Source organism: Pinus tabuliformis, chromosome 5_2, assembly GCF_031772625.1.
Source record: "Pinus tabuliformis cultivar Carrire ecotype Pingquan chromosome 5_2, CPIR1, whole genome shotgun sequence".
NCBI classification, from domain to species: domain Eukaryota; kingdom Viridiplantae; phylum Streptophyta; class Pinopsida; order Pinales; family Pinaceae; genus Pinus; species Pinus tabuliformis.
The window spans coordinates 473,075,006-473,095,780 of NC_142306.1; the positions used below are offsets into that span (position 1 = coordinate 473,075,006).

The following is a 20,775-nucleotide window of genomic DNA, read 5'->3' on the forward strand; positions in this document are numbered from 1 at the left end:
CATGTGTGTTGATTATGTGTGATGGTTTATTCTGTTATAATGCACGTGGTTATTATTTAATGTTTAATAAAGTAATGATGCACTAATTAAAGATTAACATATGATGAATTAACTGAATCATAAGTTCACTGAATATACGTTGGTTGCCTTAAGAATAGTTGCATCCTCACGCAAGTTCCCTTCACTGAAGTAGTGTATATAAATTTGATTACGGAAATGAAAAAGTTATTGTTTTTAAACACTTATTCACCCCCCCTCTTAGTATTATTTCCAACACATATATGGTGTGATTGACTATTATTTTTTTGGAATAGAATGGAAAGTAGCATTTCTATTAATAAAAAATGGGAGAGGGCCTAGATCCCTTATATCTGGCTATTTGAGACAATAACAAAATCATCAATGAAGTAAGTCAAAAAATTTACTACCTCTATGATTTACTTCGTAGTGACCAACAAAAACCCGCTTAGCATTGGCCCTTTTTAAAACAACCACAAAGTCATTGAATTATCACTCGAGATGCTAGTGGGTAACTGTTAGAACCAGGTTTCCACAGTATGGCAGAGTTGTCTATGATCTATGACATTGAACTCTGTATGACCTGCGACACCGAAATCCCACTGACAAACCCTTAACCATCACTCTAGTACTACGTACCATGCAAGGATTTTAACCTTTTGGTTTGCTAGATAGCACATAAGTTGAGATGAACAACATGTGGGAAGTCCCAATAGTTTACTATTTATTCCATTAGACATTATGCCAACACTCACCCAAGACTATTCCCTCCTATAGACCGATGATATTATATGTTATCCTCGACTATATTACAATCATTGAACTGATTAAGCACATTAATATTTATTCGATACAGTAACAAACCCATCAACATAAAATCCGACATGTCAGATGTAGAAATTTTGAATAATAAACACTTATTCACAGAGATTATCCCGATTATACACTATTGCGGAATACATGCACAATACATAATCTCCTCTACGTTGATCATCAATTTAGCAACATAAAAAACAATGAAACATCAATCGCATGCACACATTAACATAGTATGTAACCCGAGGAAAGCATACAACTGAAAACCCCACACTATCTATATATTATAATGATAGAGAACATGTAACAATACATAACACAATACTCCTCACAAGTACTCAGTGCTATCTCCACTTGTTACACACAAAACTAGATCAGATCTGATCAATCACAGCTCAAATCTCCTCCACTGCTTTGCCTGCCTCCACTGTGCAATCCTACAAGGGAATCAATCACTCTTTGAAATCGAATTCCTTTGGTTATACTACGCAAGCCTCGTGGGAAATATCCATCCATGCATGTCCAAATCTGTTGCACAACTATAGTCACAACTGATAGCAATCTCAACCTCTAACACCTGTCTCCACTGAACTGTACATGCACTGAGTTAACTGATGTATTCTTTAGTTGCTTTATGAGTTAATAATTATTGAATTAATTAATAATTAATTCACACAACTCATCACTAGTGTATTCTTTAGTTAGACTAAAATACAACTAGTTCAACCAAGTCAAACTGAACACAACTCCATCAACTCCACAATCAACTCCACCAAACTCAACCACATGAGTTCTAATTGAAGTCCTACATGCAATAGCTCAACTGACCCACAAGAAAAGTGTATTTCCTTCTGACAGCTACATGTGCCACATATGTAGCTCAAACTGAAGTGATCCAAGAGGATAAGATAATGTTTATAGCCCAAATATTATTATGAGACAATAATATTTGATTGTTCTATTTTTAGCCTGGCAGTCCAAAAATAGAAACTGCCCATATGTCTAAAAATATAAGCCCATCTATTTTTACCAACATGACCAATCATCCACAAATATCATACTACAATTCATAGACCATGATCCATATGTCTAAAAATAGACTTTGCGCCAAAAATAGCCTGCGGGCCCACTTAGTGAAGGTGACTTCTTTCCACTAAGCTCCATCATCTTGTTGCATTCCCAACACTCCCTCTCAACAAGGTATGGATTATCAGCAACCCCCATCTTGCCTCGATGGTATTCGAACTTACTCCTGGTGAGCGCCTTCGTCAAGATATCAACATCCTGATCCTCCATTGGAATGTATGAAAGTAACATGACTCTCCGCTGCACACAATCTCTGATATGATGGTACTTGATGTCAATGTGCTTAGATCTATCATGAAATACTAGATTAGCCGAGATTTTAATGCAACTCTGGTTATCACAGTAAATCACAGTAGGCTCCAAGTATGAACCGAACAACTCGACCAGGATCTTCCTCATCCATATAGCCTCACATGCAGCCAAACTTGTTGCCATATACTTGGCCTCTGTTGAACTGAGTGCCACGGATCTTTGCTTCCTGCTGTACCAAGAAACTGTTGTCGACTCGATACTGAAGACCCCTCCAGATGTGCTCTTTCTGTCCTTTGGGCTCCCTACCCAATCTACATCCATGAAGCCACATAGCTTCACCTCATCCTCCTGTCTGTACCACAATCCATATCACGATGTGCCTCTCAATTAATGCAATACATGCTTGCCTACCTTCCATAAGAGCTTGGTTGGCTTAACCATAGCTTGTGAAAGCTGGTTAACGGCATAGCATATATCGGGTCATGTATTGACTAGATACGTAAGCAACCCCACCAACTGTCGATAGACAGTGGCATCCACTACCTCCACCGAAGTAGCATCCTCCTTCCTCCAACCTCCAGGAAGAGGAGTATCAGCAGGCCTGCAGCCATGCATGTTGAACTTCTCCAGTATCTCCCGAGCATACTTACCCTGAGAAACAAATAGTCCATCACTGCGCTGCCAAATTTCCAATCCTAGGAAATAATGAAGGAGGCCCAAGTCCTTCATCTCAAACTCCTTAGCAAGATCATCCTTGCATGAAAGTATCAACAACTCATCACCTGTTAGAATCAAATCATCTACATAAAGTACAATGATAAGCAACTTACCCTCCACCACAATCTGGTATAGGTTAGGATCTGCCTCACTCTTGGAGAATCCAAGTCCAGTGAAATAATTGTCTATCCATGTGTACCAAGCACATGGTGCTTGTTTCAACCCATACAGCGCTCTCTTGAGCCTGCACACATGCGACTCGCTGCTGAAGATCTCAAAACCTTCAGGCTACTCAATGTACACCTCCTCCTCAATGACTCCATTGAGGAATGTAGTCTTCACATCCATCTGATGAATGTGCCACACCATCTGTGTTGAGAGAGCAAGAATCGTCCGTATGGAAGAATACCTTGCGACAGGTGCAAAGGTCTCCTCATAATCGATCCCCTCTATCTGTGAAAAGCCTCAGGCAACAAATCTTGCCTTACACTTCTCCACACTCCTGTCAGCTGCCTGCTTAAATTTGTAGATCCATCTCAAACCCACCACTGATTTCCCTTCTGGTCTTGGGACAATCTCCCATGCACTGTTTCTGACAATTGAATCATACTCTTCCACCATGGCATCTACCCATGCGGGATCCTCCACAGCTTCCTTGAAAGAGGATGGCTCAGTCACAACACATTTGCTCACAAGAGCCATGTATCCAGTGTACCGATCAGGTGACTGTCTCTGTCTACGTTGAGCTGTAGGTGGTCCTACAACTTTCTCTACATCTTGAGCTAGTCGCTCAGCTTCTGTCAAGCGCTTTCACCCTCTGATGGTTGGCGCTACATGAGTGGTCTCTTCCACTCCATGAACTTCGTCTTGTGGCTGATCCACGTCCTGAAGCTCATCCTTAGGAACTAATAGCTCCTCATCTGCATGCAAGTGTGGCTCCCTCTCAAGCGAATACTACATGGCTTTCTCCTCCTCAAATTTTATATCCCGTCGCACAACAGTCTTGCCACTATTTGGCAAATACACATGATAGTTGTGGGGCATATTAGTGTACCCCACAAATATCCCAACCTCTGCGGTTGGCTCCAACTTCTTCCTGGAATCCTTCGTCACATGCATGTAAACGTTAGCACCAAAAGTCCTCAAATGAGAAAGATCAGGCTTCTTACCAGAATAAGCCTCCTCGGGTGTACTCATGCCAAGTATCCTGTGAGGACAACGGTTCTGTACATATACTTCTGTATTGCATGCTTCCACCCACAAGTGCAGGGGTAGGCCCTGATCATGCAACATCGCCCGTGCAGCACCCACGATCGTTTTGTTCTTCCACTCAGCAACCCCATTCTACTATGGGTTATGGGGAGCTATGTGCTCTCTTCGAATCCCTTCTGGCTGCAGAAGTCCTTGAACTCGCCAGAGATGTATTCACCACCATTGTCACTCCTAAGAGCCTTCACCTTCTTCCCTGACTCCTTCTCGACCAGTGCTTTGAACTCACAGAACTTAGAGTATGTCTCGCTCTTCTTCTGCATGAAGAAGATCCAACACTTTCGAGAGAAATCATCAACAAAGATCACATAATACCTGTGTTTTGTTGTCGAAGCTACTAAGAAAGGTCCACACACATCTGTGTGAATTCTCTCAAGGATCGTCGTGGTGTGACTATCCTTCTTGTGAAAGGTGGCTTTCACAAACTTTCCCAAAGTACACCCTTTACATTGATCTGACTACACAAGAGTGCCCTTAGGAAGCCCGGTAGTGATCTACTGCAATATCTTCAAGGCTCCATGGTGAAGGTGACCCAATCTCCTGTGCCACAGCTCGCCATCATCCCGGCTCACCATTCTTTCTGCCTTACATGCCATTGCTGCACAACCATCTACATGCAACTGATAAAGGTTCCTCACTCGAACCTCTATCTTCCGGGTTTCTCCAGTTGTCTTACTGCGCAGGAAAGCCTTTCCCTCGCTGAAAACAACATCATATCCCTTGTCTTCCAACATCACAAAAGAGATAAGATTCTTCTTCAATCCTAGAACATGGATCACTTCCTTCAATACGAAGGGTTTACCAGACTCCTTCTCAAAGGAAATGGTACCAATACTGGTCGCACTGTATCTACCATCATCGCCCATCTCGATGTGCACTCCAAGATCTTTCTCCTCCAGATCAGAAAACAAATCTCGATCTCCTGTCATGTGAAAAGACACACCACTATCCAAGAACCATACCGATCCCATCACACTTGAAACCAAGCATGCAATCAATGAAAAATCAAGCTCAAACTGCGAGGCTAAAGCCTTTCCTACTGCAGATCCAGTAGCTTGCTTGTTCTTCTTCTTCTGCGGACAATTAGTGGCATAGTGTCCGTGCTAGTGACAATGAAAACACTTCACCTTGGACATGTCCTGCTTCTTGCCTTTCGCACTGGAATGAGAAGATTTCTTGTTCTTCCCCTTCTTTGCTTTGGCAGCCAAAGCGCAGTTTTCTTCATCAGGTCCCTTTGATGAAGATCCGTCCCTGGTATTCCGCCTGATATCCTCCTGCACAAGATCTGACCAAAGTCTCTCCCATCCTGGCAATTTCTCCCGACCATTGACAGAGTCTTGATAGGAATGCCAACTCTTTAGAAGACCAAGGAGAGCCAAGCTCACCAGGTCCTCATCATCGACAGTCACCCCCACACTTCCTAGCTCATCCCTGCACTGAGTGAACTTTGTGAGATACTTGGGCATACTGTCTCCCTTCTCACATTTAATGTTTCTGAGTTTATCCTTGAGTGCTAGCTTCCTCTAATCACTATTGCTTTGGAATAGATCTATCAACGCTTTCCAGATCAAGTATGGAGAAGCCTTACCATGTAGGCTGGACATAATGTGATCCTTCACGCCCTCCAACAGAATCCTTCGACACTTTGCTGTCTTCTTTTGCCAAGCATCAACTTGCGTAGTATTAGTAGGCTTTGAGACCTTAGCCTCTATGAAATCCTTTAGTCCATTATCATCTAACACCGCCTCCATCCTATCCTTCCATGCAATATAGTTCGAGCTGCCCTCAAGAGCATAATCCAATCACAATCCGTTGAAAGACATTTCCACGTTGATACCAAGAAAACTCTGCAGCAAATTCGAATTCCGCCAGCTCAAAAACTCAACTGCCTCTGATCTAAAATTTGTGAGAACAAAGTACTTCTCGTATAGAGATTGACTGTATGGGCTTTTATCGGATATCTCACCTTCCAAAGGAAGGATGAATCCAAAGGCTACCTGGCCGAATTACAGACTCTACCTGAAGAAATAAAAGGTAAACACTTTTTGAATAGTAGATCTGATGATCAACAGCTCTGATACCATGTAGAAATTTTGAATAATAAACACTTATTCACAGAGATTATCCCAATTATACACTATTACGGAATACATGCAAAATACATAATCTCCTCTACGTTGATCATCAATTTAGCAACATAAAAAACAATGAAACATCAATCGCATGCACACATTAACACAGTATGTAACCCGGGGAAAGAATATAGCTGAAAACCCCACACTATATGTATATTATAATGATAGAGAAATGTAACAATACATAGTACAATACTCCTCACAAGTACTCAGTACTATCTCCACCTGTTACACACAAAACTAGCTCAGATCTGATCAATCACAGCTCAAATCTCCTCCACTGCTTTGCCTGCCTCCACTGCGCAATCCTGCATGGGAATCAATCTCTGTGAAATCAAATTCCTTTGGTTACACTACGCCAGCCTCATGGGAAATCTCCATCCATGCATGTGCAAATCTCATGCACAACTATAGTCACAACTGATAGCAATCTCAACCTCTAACACTTGTCTCCACTTAACTATACATGCACTGAGTTAACTGATGTATTCTTCAGTTGCTTTATGAGTTAATAATTAGTGAATTAATTAATAATTAATTCACACAACTCATCACTAGTGTATTCTTTAGTTAGATTAAAATACAACTAGTTCAACCAAGTCAAACTGAACACAACTCCATCAACTTCACCAAACTTAACCACATGAGTTCTAACTGAAGTCCTGCATGCAATAGCTCAACTGACCCACAAGAAAAGCGTATTTCCTTCTGACAGCTACATTTGCCACATCTGTAGCTCAAACTGAAGTGCTCCAAGAGGATAAGATAATGTTTATAGTCCAAATATTATTATGAGACAATAATATTTGACTGTTCTATTTTTAGCTTGGCAGTCTAAAAATAGAAACTACCCATATGTCTAAAAATATAAGTCCATCTATTTTTACCAACATGACCAATCATCCACAAATAGCATACTGCAACTCATATACCATGATCCATATGTCTAAAAATAGACATAGTCTAAAAATAGACTTTGCGCCAAAAATAGCCTGCGGGCCCACTTAGTGAAGGCGACTTCTTTCCACTAAGCTCCATCATCTTGTTGCATTCTCAACATCAGAAACATTATGAAATTCAGACCATTAAGCATGGATACAAATGTTGAAAACTATTATAAACTCCTTTTAACATGCAGAAAATAAATACACATAAACAATATTAGGCATTCAGGCATCGATACAAAGCATAGGGGTCAACCCCTACATCCATTAATTCATATTATCATCAATGAAAAAGGAATTATCCATTGAGAACGTCCATTAGACCAATAGGCTCGTCCACCATTAGAATATGTGTAATGTAAAAACATAATTATAACTCATAACATGAAATCTAGACATAAAAATAGACATTAGTACTATAATAATACTTCTGGTATAGATGTTGCATGTGTGATCAGGGAAGCCATTCGTCTTAAGCTCCTTCAACGGGCTAACATGGGAGTGCCACTTCTTACCTCCCCATAGTAAGGCTCTAAGAAAAAGAATCCTTGCCAACATTATTACTCCATGGCCAAGTTCTATGTTTGCCCTTGGTATTTGTCTCCTTCTTGAAGCCATACCCTTACTCTTCTTTGATAGGGGTAGTGAAGACCTTAACTTGGTTTTTTTCTTCATGGAAAGAGTTTTAGTCTTCTCCACTTTACTAGGTGGGTATTTTGTCCTATGCAACCCTATGTAATTCCATGATGCACCAACAAAAAATCCCTTCCTACTGGTACAACCCCTCCTGGTGGAGGTTGCCCCGACACCAGTATGCTATATGGACTTACAAAGCCACCCTTCAAAGAGTGTTAGGGTAAATTAATTGGTGTGACTATAGCCTTACGTGAGAACCATCTCTATGAGTGGTGGGGACCCTCCTCTGTCTGGACCTCCCTATACAACTTAACAACCCTCCTTGACCTATACCTTCCATTCCTATTTCCCTCATATAGGCCTCTATGATGCAGTCTCTTTTTCCATAGTCACATCCTCTTATTATTTCCAATTCTAGAGGAGGTTCCTCTCTCCATTTCCCTAATCTTTCTCATCCTCCCTTCAACTCCCTCTATGGGCTCCCTTGTACTTCTTCAGTTTAGCACCACTCTTCTGCAATCCTTCCTTCTTCACTCCTGGACAATTTTTATTCCCTCTATTCTTCTGATATCCTCAAAATTCCTCTTAATGATTTCCTTTTTCTCCATAAGTCCCTTGGGTGGTATTTTATACCATTCCATGCTTCTTGCTTCCTTCTCATAGAGGAAAATGACATTGATCCCCACATCATGAATTTTCAATTTGGGCCCATGCAATTCTCCATAAATATGATAATAATGTTCCTTCAAATTGATTTGATACGATGGTTCACCTATTTCTTCCTTCCATCCCAATTAGTTATGGATTTTTTTATTTCTTTAACCTCAATATTAACTAGATTTAGATCCTTGTCCCTGGTGGGCCCTAGTATTGCAGCAATACTGCTGCAACTCCTGGGACTCCCTTCTTTAATTTTATCAACCCGGTAGTTCGTAACAAACTTGGAAGCGACGGTGTTGTATGCACAAGTACTAGCTCTTGCCGCAGCTATCACTTGGTCAGCTGGCACAAGTCCACTAGGAGATTAAGCCAACTTCTATGAGCTCTGAGAAGAAGCTTTTTAACTGATGGACGAAAGCTAACTCAAATAAGGCTAATCTACTTGCAGAAAGAAACTAGAAAGCTGAAAGGAAACGTAAACCCTAGCAAACCCTAATTTTACCAGCTAGCCCTACTGATGCAAGAAAGAGGATGCAAGCTACTGAAAGTGATGCCATTGACTTCTAGGAAGGTAAAATGCATGTGTCTAAGCTACTTCGATAGTAACATCTGAAAAAAACATCTTTTTGTATTTTTGAATAAGTTGTCAGAATTATCATGCATGTGCTTTAACTGTTTTTGACTGTTCAAAGGGGGATTGGTAAGAGGAAATGTTTGGAGGAGGTCGGGAAGGTTCAGAGAGGGCCTAAGGGGTCCCTAACACACTTCCAAAGAGTTTCACAAAGTTTGGCTATCATGAAACCTCATTCGTGAGATTCTACAGGAAGTTTGCAAGGGTTCTATAGGATGTTCTGGAATTTTCTACAGGATGTCTATAATTTTTACAGGATGTTTAGAAATGGGATTTTGGAGGATGGATGGAGGAAGAAAGATGAAGGAGTGGGTATGGAGGTGAGATATGGGTGTGAGGAGTTTCAGGACTTGGGGAATGGAGCTGAGAAGTGGCGAGGATGGTTGGATTTGTTCAAGGAGAGGAAGAGCAATGTTGCACAACAATATGGGAATTTAGGGCAGACTGAGCAAATGGAAAATGCAATGCAAGGATTCTAAGTAGAGGATGAAGTAGGTGGGCTTGATGGAGAATGGGTAGATGAAGAAGGATAACAAGTGGTCTGCAATTTTTTTTTCAAACGAAACAAACAAGGATTTGGAAAATCAAAGACCTAGTTACGTTAGTCTATTCTGACCTAGATAACAGCAAAGAAATGGAATAGAAGTTTATTTGCACTGAAATCGGATGAAATAACTATGCAATGAAGAAATCAAGAATCTGAACATGTAACCAACTTCTGCGATTAAAAATCTAACACTAATGATTGCATGGTGAAGCAAAGATAGTTTTTTTGGTGGCAGCAAGGTCACCTTGATCCCAGCTCCTGATCCCACTAAGGGAGAGGTGAAATCAGAGGTGCTTGATGGCCCTTTTTCTGAAGATCTTCCCTGTTATTAACCTATCAACTAAATCTGAACATGAAAAGCCTTTTTTAATCATTAAAAGCAACCTAAACAACAAAACAAGATTTAAATCTAAATAGCAGATTTTATTCTAAGAATGCAACGAAAACACATAAAGGTAAACAAAGGAGGTACTGGGCACTTGAGATGGCCCCAACCCCAAGAGCTATAGCCTCCTAAGAGATATTTAGAGCTAGTGAAAAGTTGGATTCATCTTTATTGATCAAAAGAATAGTTACCTTCCAAAAACTGTCCACAAGGAAAACTTGAACATGTGTTGAAATGCAGAGCTAACCTACTGCCTAAAAAATGACTAAAAGAATGACTAAAATCGAACTACAAACTAGCTAAATTATACCTACAAAGTGGCTAACTGAAATGAGGCCCTAAGCCCTCTTATTTGTACAAATTGAGGACCCCAACAGCCCTCCTAAACTTTAGGAACTCGGCTGCCAAAACTTGTAGTTAACAGCACTTTTACTAGCACTTACTCGGCTGCCCTTGTGATAATCGATTTGGTGACCCTTGAAATCCGAGCTGATGGTGGAGAATTCGAGGTAAGGGCCCATAAATGAAGGGGACACCTTCCTACAAATCCTCTCCCTTGTTCTTCCACGAATTAGGCTGCCAAGTGCTCATTAAACCCTTTGATTTTGTCTCAAAATTAACTAAAAATCTGCACAAAGCACCCATTAGACTTGTTGGCATAATGACTAACCCAATTCACTCTAGTAGCATAAATATAATAAAAAACATGAAATAAAATAATGAGAATGGTGGATTAAGTCGAATTAGGAGGCTAAATGAGCCCATATAATTATCCATTTTTGGGGCTCATCAGTCTCGATAAAACATGGTTCAATGTGACAGCTCAGGTGCTCCCTCCTGCAACTGAATTTAAATTCAATAAATTTATCAACCTAGTTATTTCATTTCAAATGGCACTACCATACCGGGGATGGTATTTTACACATGTTCCTTGTGATGTGATTATAGCTTCACTCTAAATTCCTGAACCTTCACATGCTCGAGTCTATCGTGTCTAGTGTATTCGAATTCCAAGGATATAATTACCGTAGCTCTTTTCAAATTTTCCCATAGAATAATGTTTTGGCAGGTTCGCCCCCAACATATGCATGTTATCCATATGCTATAATACTCCTATGTTGATATGACTCCAACTCAACCTCTTTTCTCCCAACACAACGAACTGATTTGGGCATTTTCTTCTTAACATCTCCAATCACCTACCCAACTATTACTACTATCTATTCATCCCTAATTCATTTACATCAAAATTGATATATATACATAGGGGATATCACCCATTCCTATTAATTCTTATTTCGATTAACCAATTTATTGAAAGGTGGCATAGCTATGTGTCATACCCACCTTTGGTGCATGTAGTCTAACGAGGCTTCAAATTTTCCTGGAAAACGCTCCTACTATCAGATTTTTTTAGAAAAAAATGACTAAATTCTGGCGATTTTTTTTTGTCTGGCCAAATTTTCCACCTCGGTAGACAATTCCCTTATTTTGAAGCATAGCCATCCCACCTACCTCCAAATATTCTTCTTTAACATTTGTAGTCTTTTCCATTCCCTTAGAAATTTTAAATGGTTAGGTCTTGGTACTCGCGTAATAATTGTGCAACATTCTCTATAAGGATAAGTCTAAGCTTGAGGTTGCAACCACATTTCTCATAACAAAACATTGACATGGCCCGAACTAAGGAGGATTTTTCTAGAGCTTGAGCAACATGCTTGGTATTGAATTTGGTGGTTTTGCATAAGGGTTTCCTCCCTTCTAGAACTATGTGCTATTCACCAAGGAGTCTTGTCTTGGTTTAGCCACAAGGGTTCTACCAACATTTAGACTTTCTCTAACATTCCTCCATAGCCATTAGAGCATCCTAAGGCACCCACTAGTGCTATCCCTCCTAAGCTTACCACATATTTCTTCTTTTAGGATCCATGGGTTTCATAAGGTACTAATAAGGCTACTAAGAGATTAGTTCTCCTCAAATATCCATACACCAAGGTGCACCATACGGATTGCATTGACCTGGCCAACAATGCTACAATGCTCATCAAGAATCCCTACAACATTTGGATATTAGCAGGGACTAGAGGTTTATTCCTCCACATGAAGTAACATTCCTTAGAACACCATGCCTATCTCCAGCCAATCAAGCAAGAATATGGCATAATATCCCATCAGTAAGATATGACACATATTATGGTGTCCAATATGAGGAGATTCAACATTAAAGAAAATAGAACAAGGATGCATTCTACTGAGAATGGAAGGATGGAAAAATTAGGTCAACTAGTCCTATAAAGTCACACCCTACTCATGAGAGATCGTAGATCCATGAACGAAGTCTTGGTTCTAATGAATGTGCATTCCCATCATTAGGGCACATATTAAAATAGGCTATAGATATCCCTCATGTAAATCATAGGTTAATATGAATAAGGGAGGTGGAAATCCTCAACATTATCACTTTGTAACATTAACCATGCCAATGCAAACTAACTTTAAGGTAACATCATATTGTAACAAGAAGAATTCCTCTTCTAAATATTTTTTTAATCAAATCAAGCCCCTTATGGGTCATTCCAATGCCTTTTTATTTTTCATTGTCCATTAGTTATTATGTAGTAGTAACATTACATTCATGTATTTTCGTTTTACATCGTAATACCATTTATACTTGAAATGAAACATACAATCATCTATTTTCCTTATGCATGACAATACCATTTAAACCAAAAATGAAACATATAATCATTCTCATGTAAAGTATATAATAGTACTTATCTTTTGAGATTTCAGGTAACTAAGTCAAGGAATATGACTCTACACCCAACTGTAGATAGCTGCATCCAGTCCTCACTTGCAACTATCAACCCAAATCCAGATTCTGCGGACTGAGGTGGCTTGTTCAAGGGATTGTGTACCAAATGATGGTTGAAACATGAAATCTAGAGGTTGTCCTTCCTCCACCCACAAACCACATAGTATTCCACAATTTAAAAGGGATTCTAGAGGTCTACTTCCTCCACCATTTAGCTATTCAACAACTAGAAAACTCTAGGAAATCTAGAGGCTTCACCTCCACCTTGAAACATAGTAGTTCAACCCACTATAGGAATCCAAAACCCACTTTCAACCAATCAACAAGAAAAGGAGACCCCATAATTTCCTACAAGGATTCCAAAAGCTAAAATTCCACCCAGGATGTCAATGGATTCTAGAGAAAACCCATTTCTACCCTCCAACCCCATAAGTGTCCTGAGGTTTACCCTCACCTAGAGAAATTACCAAATCCCCTGTTTATTAACCAGAAAGTAAGACAACTCCCTTGGGAGCCCAAGAACAACCAGAAGTGCCTCCCTACATGCACTTCTCCATAATGAACTCCTCTGCACGTTCTCATCCACAGTGGTTCTATCTGTTCTGTTTTTCTCACCTACGATCTATTTTCCCATGTTCCCTATTCTATGCTCTATGGTTTTTGTCTTCCCTTTTCTGTGTCTTCTTGCTTATGGTGGTTATTTTCTTTTCTATGAATTGTTTTTCCAATCCATGGTTGCATAAACTCTGATAGATGATACAATCCAAAATGATATCTGTTGTAATCACACTTCAATTTATAAATAATAAAAGTAGACATAGTCAAATTGGTTAGTTATAGGGTAAAACACAGTTTTTTCCTTCCCACCATTGCACTAACTTCCCTGTGATGAGAAACCATTTTTTCTCATTAAGTTATCCAAATCTCATGATGGGAAGGAGTGTTGGAGATATTGGCTTGTAATATCATTTTTTGATTTAATTACAACATTTGCAAACAAAAAGTGAAAATGAAGAACAAATGGAGGTAGGGTTTTTGTGAAAATTGAGACAGTATTTACTGTTAGTGCTAGTGCGTCCACTCTTCAAATTGTAGGTAAGGAAACAAAGAAGATTAGCCTTCTACTTTAGAAAATCCAATTCACCATTCAATCAACAATATTGTCATCAAACAAGCCTTCAAATTCTCTAAAGTTGATTCAATCAACAAGATCAATTAGCAATTGATCCTTCCACTTCAGTGAATTCGGTTCAATTAACAAAAAATGTGGGTGGTGGGAACATCAATAAGATTTTGAGTTTTGAGCCTTTGACATATTTATTGTAATTAAAAAACACGGATAACCAAATATTACAAGAGATTCACAATAGCATAGCCACATCTTATGAGCATAAATGCAACTGCCAAATGGGTATCAATAATTATCAAAGGTCCATTCAAAATTGAAACGTGAAATTGACAGGTTGGAGATTTTAATACCCCTCATTTATGACGTTCAAATTTTTATTATTCAACTCAAATATGGGCAATCACATTATAATAATTCAATATATAATGAGTTCATATAAACTCCATATTATGAGAGGCAAATATAAGTTTTCTATATGTTTGAATACGACCACATAATTTTTTTTTCAAATGAATCGTTATTATTAATTATAATTAATAAATTATTACAAAAATTATCTACTTTAAAAACAAAACCTAACTAAAAAAACATATTCAAAGTTTATTTGTCATTTTATTTTTGAAATTTTTTTCTTAGAGTTGGATTATTGTTAGAGTGAATTTGGATATCTAATGAATCTTATATAAAAAAAATAGGACCTATTAGTTAGAATTCAAAACTAATAGAATTTTAAAATACTAAATTAATTATAATGTTAATTTGGAAATGTATAAATAAAATATTATCATGTATACATATTATTATTGTCAATAATAAATTACATATAAATCTTTCTTTGGATAAGATTTCGGTAAAGATCATTTGATAAATAATTTTTAAATACTATATATAGAGTACTTTTAAAATAAATGTCAAATTAATTCAGATCATAATGATATTACAAACATTTCACATTCTTAGTTAACGAAATTAATATATTCAAAAAATGATATACCATATTCCTAGTAAAAGGTCACATGTTCAAATCCATAGGGGTAGAGTATGTACACGCATGTAGAATTCACGGTCAAATTCCTACTCGGAGTCAGTCCCTTGTGCCACAAACAAAGGAGTCTCATTTACTTCTTATTTGGTGTATGTTAGGTCGAGACATTAAAAATAGATTATTATTATTATTATCATCATCATATGGATATAAACTAATGGAGTCACAAATATTTTATATGATTAATTATATCAAAAAAAATTGATATATAATAATAACTAATTCTATAGTAGTTAGTCTAACTGATAGATGTTGTTAGGCCCTTATACTACTAGTGTAACCCCTTATTGTTATTAGTACAACCCACTTATTATATTGATGTACCCATGTAGTGTCCATATTGTTACTATTGTGCCCCATAGAAGCCCACTATTGTTATTATTGTGCCCTTACATTATTATTGTTATGTCGGCTCTGATTATATTATAACCCCTTAGAGTTCTATATATAGAAAAGAGGTCTTTTCGTTTGTATCATCAAAGAATTGTTCATTTGTGTAATGTAAAGAAGGTTTTCCCCTCGAAGAGGCTGAATTCTAAGGCGTTGATCTCTCTTTTCTATCTTTCTGCGAGCTGGTTTCATAACATTTGGTATCAGAGCCTTGGATTCTAGGGTTTCGCTATTCCAAATAGGTCATCGTGGTATTTTCACTACAACTTTTTTTCTGCGAAGTTTCAGATGCTGAAAAAAATCCCATTTGAGACGAAATCTCACTAAAGCTTGACTCGGAATTTCAGATATTTTTGCACTATATTTGAGGAGATATGATCTAAGGAAATTGGTATTTTTGTAGACTCCTGAATTACATTCCAAACTAGTGACTTGGGGAAAATTGTCATAACTTTCTCTCTGGGAATCGGATTGAAATTTCATAAGAAGGTACCAAAAGAGGACGGACTTTAGTTTCTTTTATATATTTTTTAGAGTCAAAAGTCAAAATAGGGACATGTGGCATGTCGTACAAGTTCGCTCTACTGAACTAGTCTATAATCAGGTCACTGTGGGTGATTTGGAATAACTCTTCCTTGGAGAATCCAATTTGGATCAGACTGGTCGAATTGGAAAGAGGACATAGAGGGCTACTATAGGTTGAATTTTCAGAACTTAAAGATTTGAAAGTACAATTACAATTGGTGCAAGATCGAGCTCCTAAAATCAAGAAAAAGCAAGATGAGGAAGTTTGATGGCAAGGATCCGGTAAATTTGATGCTTCAAATGGAGCAATATTTTGATCTACATGGTGTACCACTGTTACAAAAGGTACGTATTGCATCTTCATATTTAGAACCGAATCAATTTTTATGGTATGAAGGGATTTGTTCTTGTAAACAACTTGTTACATGGTTAATTTTCACAGAGGAAATGATAGCACATTATGAGGATACAAAGAGCAACACCTTCTTTAGAGCAACACCACAACAATTGGAAAGAGTAAAAGGGCTTTGTTACATAGTGGAAAGTAAAATTATGGAAACAAGGAAGTCTACCCCTCACAACTATAAAGATGGAGGTGTTGTTTCTTCTAGCCTTCCACAACCTACAAGGGTTACACCACAACAATTGAAAGAAAAAAGAGAAAAAGGGCTTTGTTACAATTGTGATAGCAAATGCACTAAAGGTCATAAGTGTGCCGAGAAGAAATTATTTTACAAAGAGTATGAAGAGGTGGAAGAAAAGGATCAAGAAACATCAAAAGAAGAGGATCTACGCCAGGACCCAACCCCAGAGAAACAAGAAATGAATCAGACCATATCTTGTAAGGCATTGGCAAGAATTACCACTCGTCAAATTCTCAAGATAGAAGGACATATCAAGAATAAAAGGGCGCAAGAAGTGAAATATCACATCAAGAAAGAAGAAATGAATCCAACCATATCTTGTAATTCATTGGTCAGAATTACCACTCCTCAAACTATCAAGATAGAAGGGCATATCAAGAAGAAAAATGTTCAAGAAGTGAAATATCACATCGAGCATCAAGAAATGAATCCGAACATATCTTGTAAAGGAATGGAAGAAGGATGAAGAAGTATAGCCACATATTCAAAAGTTGCAAAAGATCCCAATTCAAAAAATATTGCCAGAAATTGAATAGGAAGGAAAAATCATATTGGAACCTAGAGCAGTCACAGAAACATGAACTCGACAATTATGAAATCGATCAATTTTAGAATATCTCATCAAGTGGAAGAACATACTCATGGAAGATTCCACATGGGAGGACAAGAATTTTATACAGAAGCATCAAGAACTACTCAAGCGTTGAGGACAACATTTTTTGAAGGAGAGGGACATGTTAGGCCCTTATACTACTAGTGTAACCCCTTATTGTTATTAGTAGAACCCCCTTATTATATTGATGTACCCATGTAGTGTCCATATTGTTACTATTGTACCCCATAGAAGCCCACTATTGTTATTATTGTGCCCTTACATTATTATTGTTATGTCGGCTCTGATTATATTATGACCCCTTAGAGTCCTATATATAGAAAGGAGGTCTTTTCATTTGTATCATCGAAGAAGTGTTCATTTGTGTAATGTAAAGGAGGTTGCCCCCTTGAAGAGGTTGAATTCTAAGGTGTTGGTCTTTCTTTTCTATCTTTTCGTGAGCTGGTTTCAAAACAGATGTTTTTTCTCTTTTACGGTAAATTTTTGCCCAAATATTGGTAACGATATTTTAGAATCATAAGTTTGAGTTGTGTAACCTACTAAATTTGAATGCCCCAAGGATTTATAGGTTGTTGAATCTAGTTATAAATTGAAAACACAATTTTAGTAATAAGAAATCACATTCTTGGCCAAAAGTGACCCAAAATCCCCCCCCACCCCCCAAAAATAAGAGCTTCCACCTTCACAAAATTGATATATAATAACTAATGCTATAATAGTTTAGTCTAACTAATATCTATTTTTTCTCTTTTACAATATTTTAAAATCATAAGTTTGAGTTGTATAACCTACTAATTCTAAATGCCCCAAGGTTTTCTACGTTGATGAATCTAGTTATAGATTGAAAACACATTTTTTGTAACTACAAATCACATTCTTGTCAAAAATGCCTCCCCCCACCCGATAAGAGCTTCTACCTTGACATGGTTGGTCTTATTTCGTAGAGAATAAATTAGCATTCAGATAATATTGGAACAAACCTCTCTCGATCCAGTAGAGAAACACCGAAGTCAATGTTGACTTTGTTTCTGCTTTGTCAAATCAAGGGAGGTTTCTTCCAAGATTGCACTACTCCAGCAATTATTCTTGAAACAAAACAAATAGTATCTCATTGAATTATTCATGCACTAAAGTATTTTTAATTATTGTTTAGTCATAAAAATGTTTCTTAATTTATTTTATTCTTTGATTATCTCCAACATTTTAAGTCTTATTTTCCCTTTGATTAAGTCAACATTTTCTTGCAGCACTTTCATCTCATCAAAAGTTAGCTTTATATCTATGCCTTCAAGCCCAAAAACAAGTGTTTCGTCCTTTCAAACCTAAAAAATGGCATGAATTGCTTAAGAATTATTTTGCAATCAACAAGTTGTCCAATAAGACTGTCCTTCAAAGTATCGATATGCCTTGGTTAGAGCAGTAACCCTTATCATACTTTGTTTAGGGAATATTCATGCATTCTTCTTTCCAAAGTTCATATTTTTCTGCAGCATAGTCTAGTAGTCCTATAGTTGGATTTTTCTTTTCAACTATTGTTGCACTATTTTTTCGACCTTTCTTGGACTTCTTTGGAAAAATGTCTGCGTCTAAAATAATCTTCTGCATGGAAACAATTGTACCTTATATATATTTATTGGCTCACTGAAGGGTGAGATCAAGAAGTTCTACAGTTGGCCACCCTGATTTGAATAAAAACCCATCCTTCTTCAAAACCTCTTTCTAAACATCTTTTGCATAATCAAGGCATATGGGAGCGATCAACCTTGTTTGGACATCCATGAATCTCCATAGTAAGTTTATATTGATGCCCCATAAAGAATAGGAAAATGTGTACTCCTCCTGAGCTGCCTGAATATCATAGAAAACTATCTTCAAGGCCTCCCTTAACATCATTGAATTGTAGTTCTGTTTAGTCAACTTGACTAATGTTTATTTCATTAGAAAATACTCGATCTGTAGAAGTTGAAGGAAGGCCTTGCCTTAAGGATGAGTCTACAACCAAAATATCCTCCATCCATGCAATCTCATTTTTCAAATAGAGAATCACAACATTGGAAATATCATAATCAAAATTGGTACCATCCATGCCATATCTTGTATCAACCAAAGAAAATTGAGTGAAATCTAAAGAGAAGTATTCTATTGCCTTATTTAATGTTTTGAAATTTCCTATAGACTTTGACATTTTTTCCTTCTGAATTTGGCATAAAGTGCCCATTGCATCTAAATGAAGTAGGTTATTTATCCTTAGGGAATATGGCATTGTGATTATAAATACAAAATATCATATGGTTCTAAATTAAATCATTGCTAGATACTCGAAAATTAAAAGGATACCAATATTCAAACTCTTTCTTCATGTGTTTCAAGAGATATGAGGGAATTTATTATTGTGGGTCCCTCAAGGAATATATAATCCCAAAAAAAAGTTGTCCTTTGCTATGGCTTGATTAGAGAAACTTTCCTACAATAATCTCCTCATTTTGCAAAACATGGGAAGCTGTGTAATAGGTCATATATATTATGTAATTTGATAATGAATAAATGAGAAATTTTCCATCCCATTGAATTCTTGTTCCAAGGCCAAATGATATAGAACATACCCATTGATTAAATCAACACCTGGTATGCTCAAATCCATGTCTAGCTTCATCTTAATACAACTCCATATAGGTAAAAAAAAAATGTTTTTTTTTTTTTTTTTAACTCAAGTTCACTATAAGTTATGCACCATGGTCGGTATGGTCCATACGCATTTGTCACCTGACCTAACTATTACCCTTTTTCATAGGTTCCCTATACATCACTACCTCCCTTGTCTCCAAAAAGTTTGACATGATTAGTGGTCTTTCTTCTTGAAATTTTGTGGCCTTGAACTCCCCCACTATCATTTTTCCATCTATGAAATCTATAGGATAAGTTAATATATTTGTCTTTTCAAGTTTGTATTTTTCATTTGGCCTCTTGATATTCAAATCAAAACACACCCTTTTAGATCAGTTATCCCCAAACTCTAGAGTTAATGATAGGGATTACATTAAATGGTACAACCCATTCATTCTTTAGAAGGAATTGGGCTCTGAGTGTAGGTTTTAACTTTTGGATATGACAAGGCCATATAATCATTCGTTGGATCATTGGGGACACTGTTTACTATTCCAGTTCCTTTTTTCTGTTACAACTATGAGCAAGGGAAGGTCATACACAACCACATTGACTATTCAAGGTGATTGCAACAATAAACCAATCAAATCATGGCTAGATAACTATAACAATCATGGGGGCTTATTAGGGATATTATACATATGTTGATATGCAATTTTAAGGGAATCCCTCTCGGTGATAATAAACACACTAATATCATTGATTTCAAATGTGCCATACTCACCAATCCAAAATAAATGAAAAAATAGAACTACATATAGAATGGAGTCAGAGTTGAATACTTTTAAAGTGGTTGTATATTTCCTAGCATTCCATAGTAGAACATAGAAGGATGAGAATTGTAACTCACACAT

At 37.4% G+C, this 20,775-nt stretch overlaps 1 pseudogene; it reads right to left on the reverse strand.

The window, feature by feature from the left end:
• Nucleotides 1–18,697: 18,697 nt before the first annotated feature.
• On the reverse strand, nucleotides 18,698–20,775 carry LOC149159699 (leucine--tRNA ligase, cytoplasmic pseudogene; annotated as a pseudogene).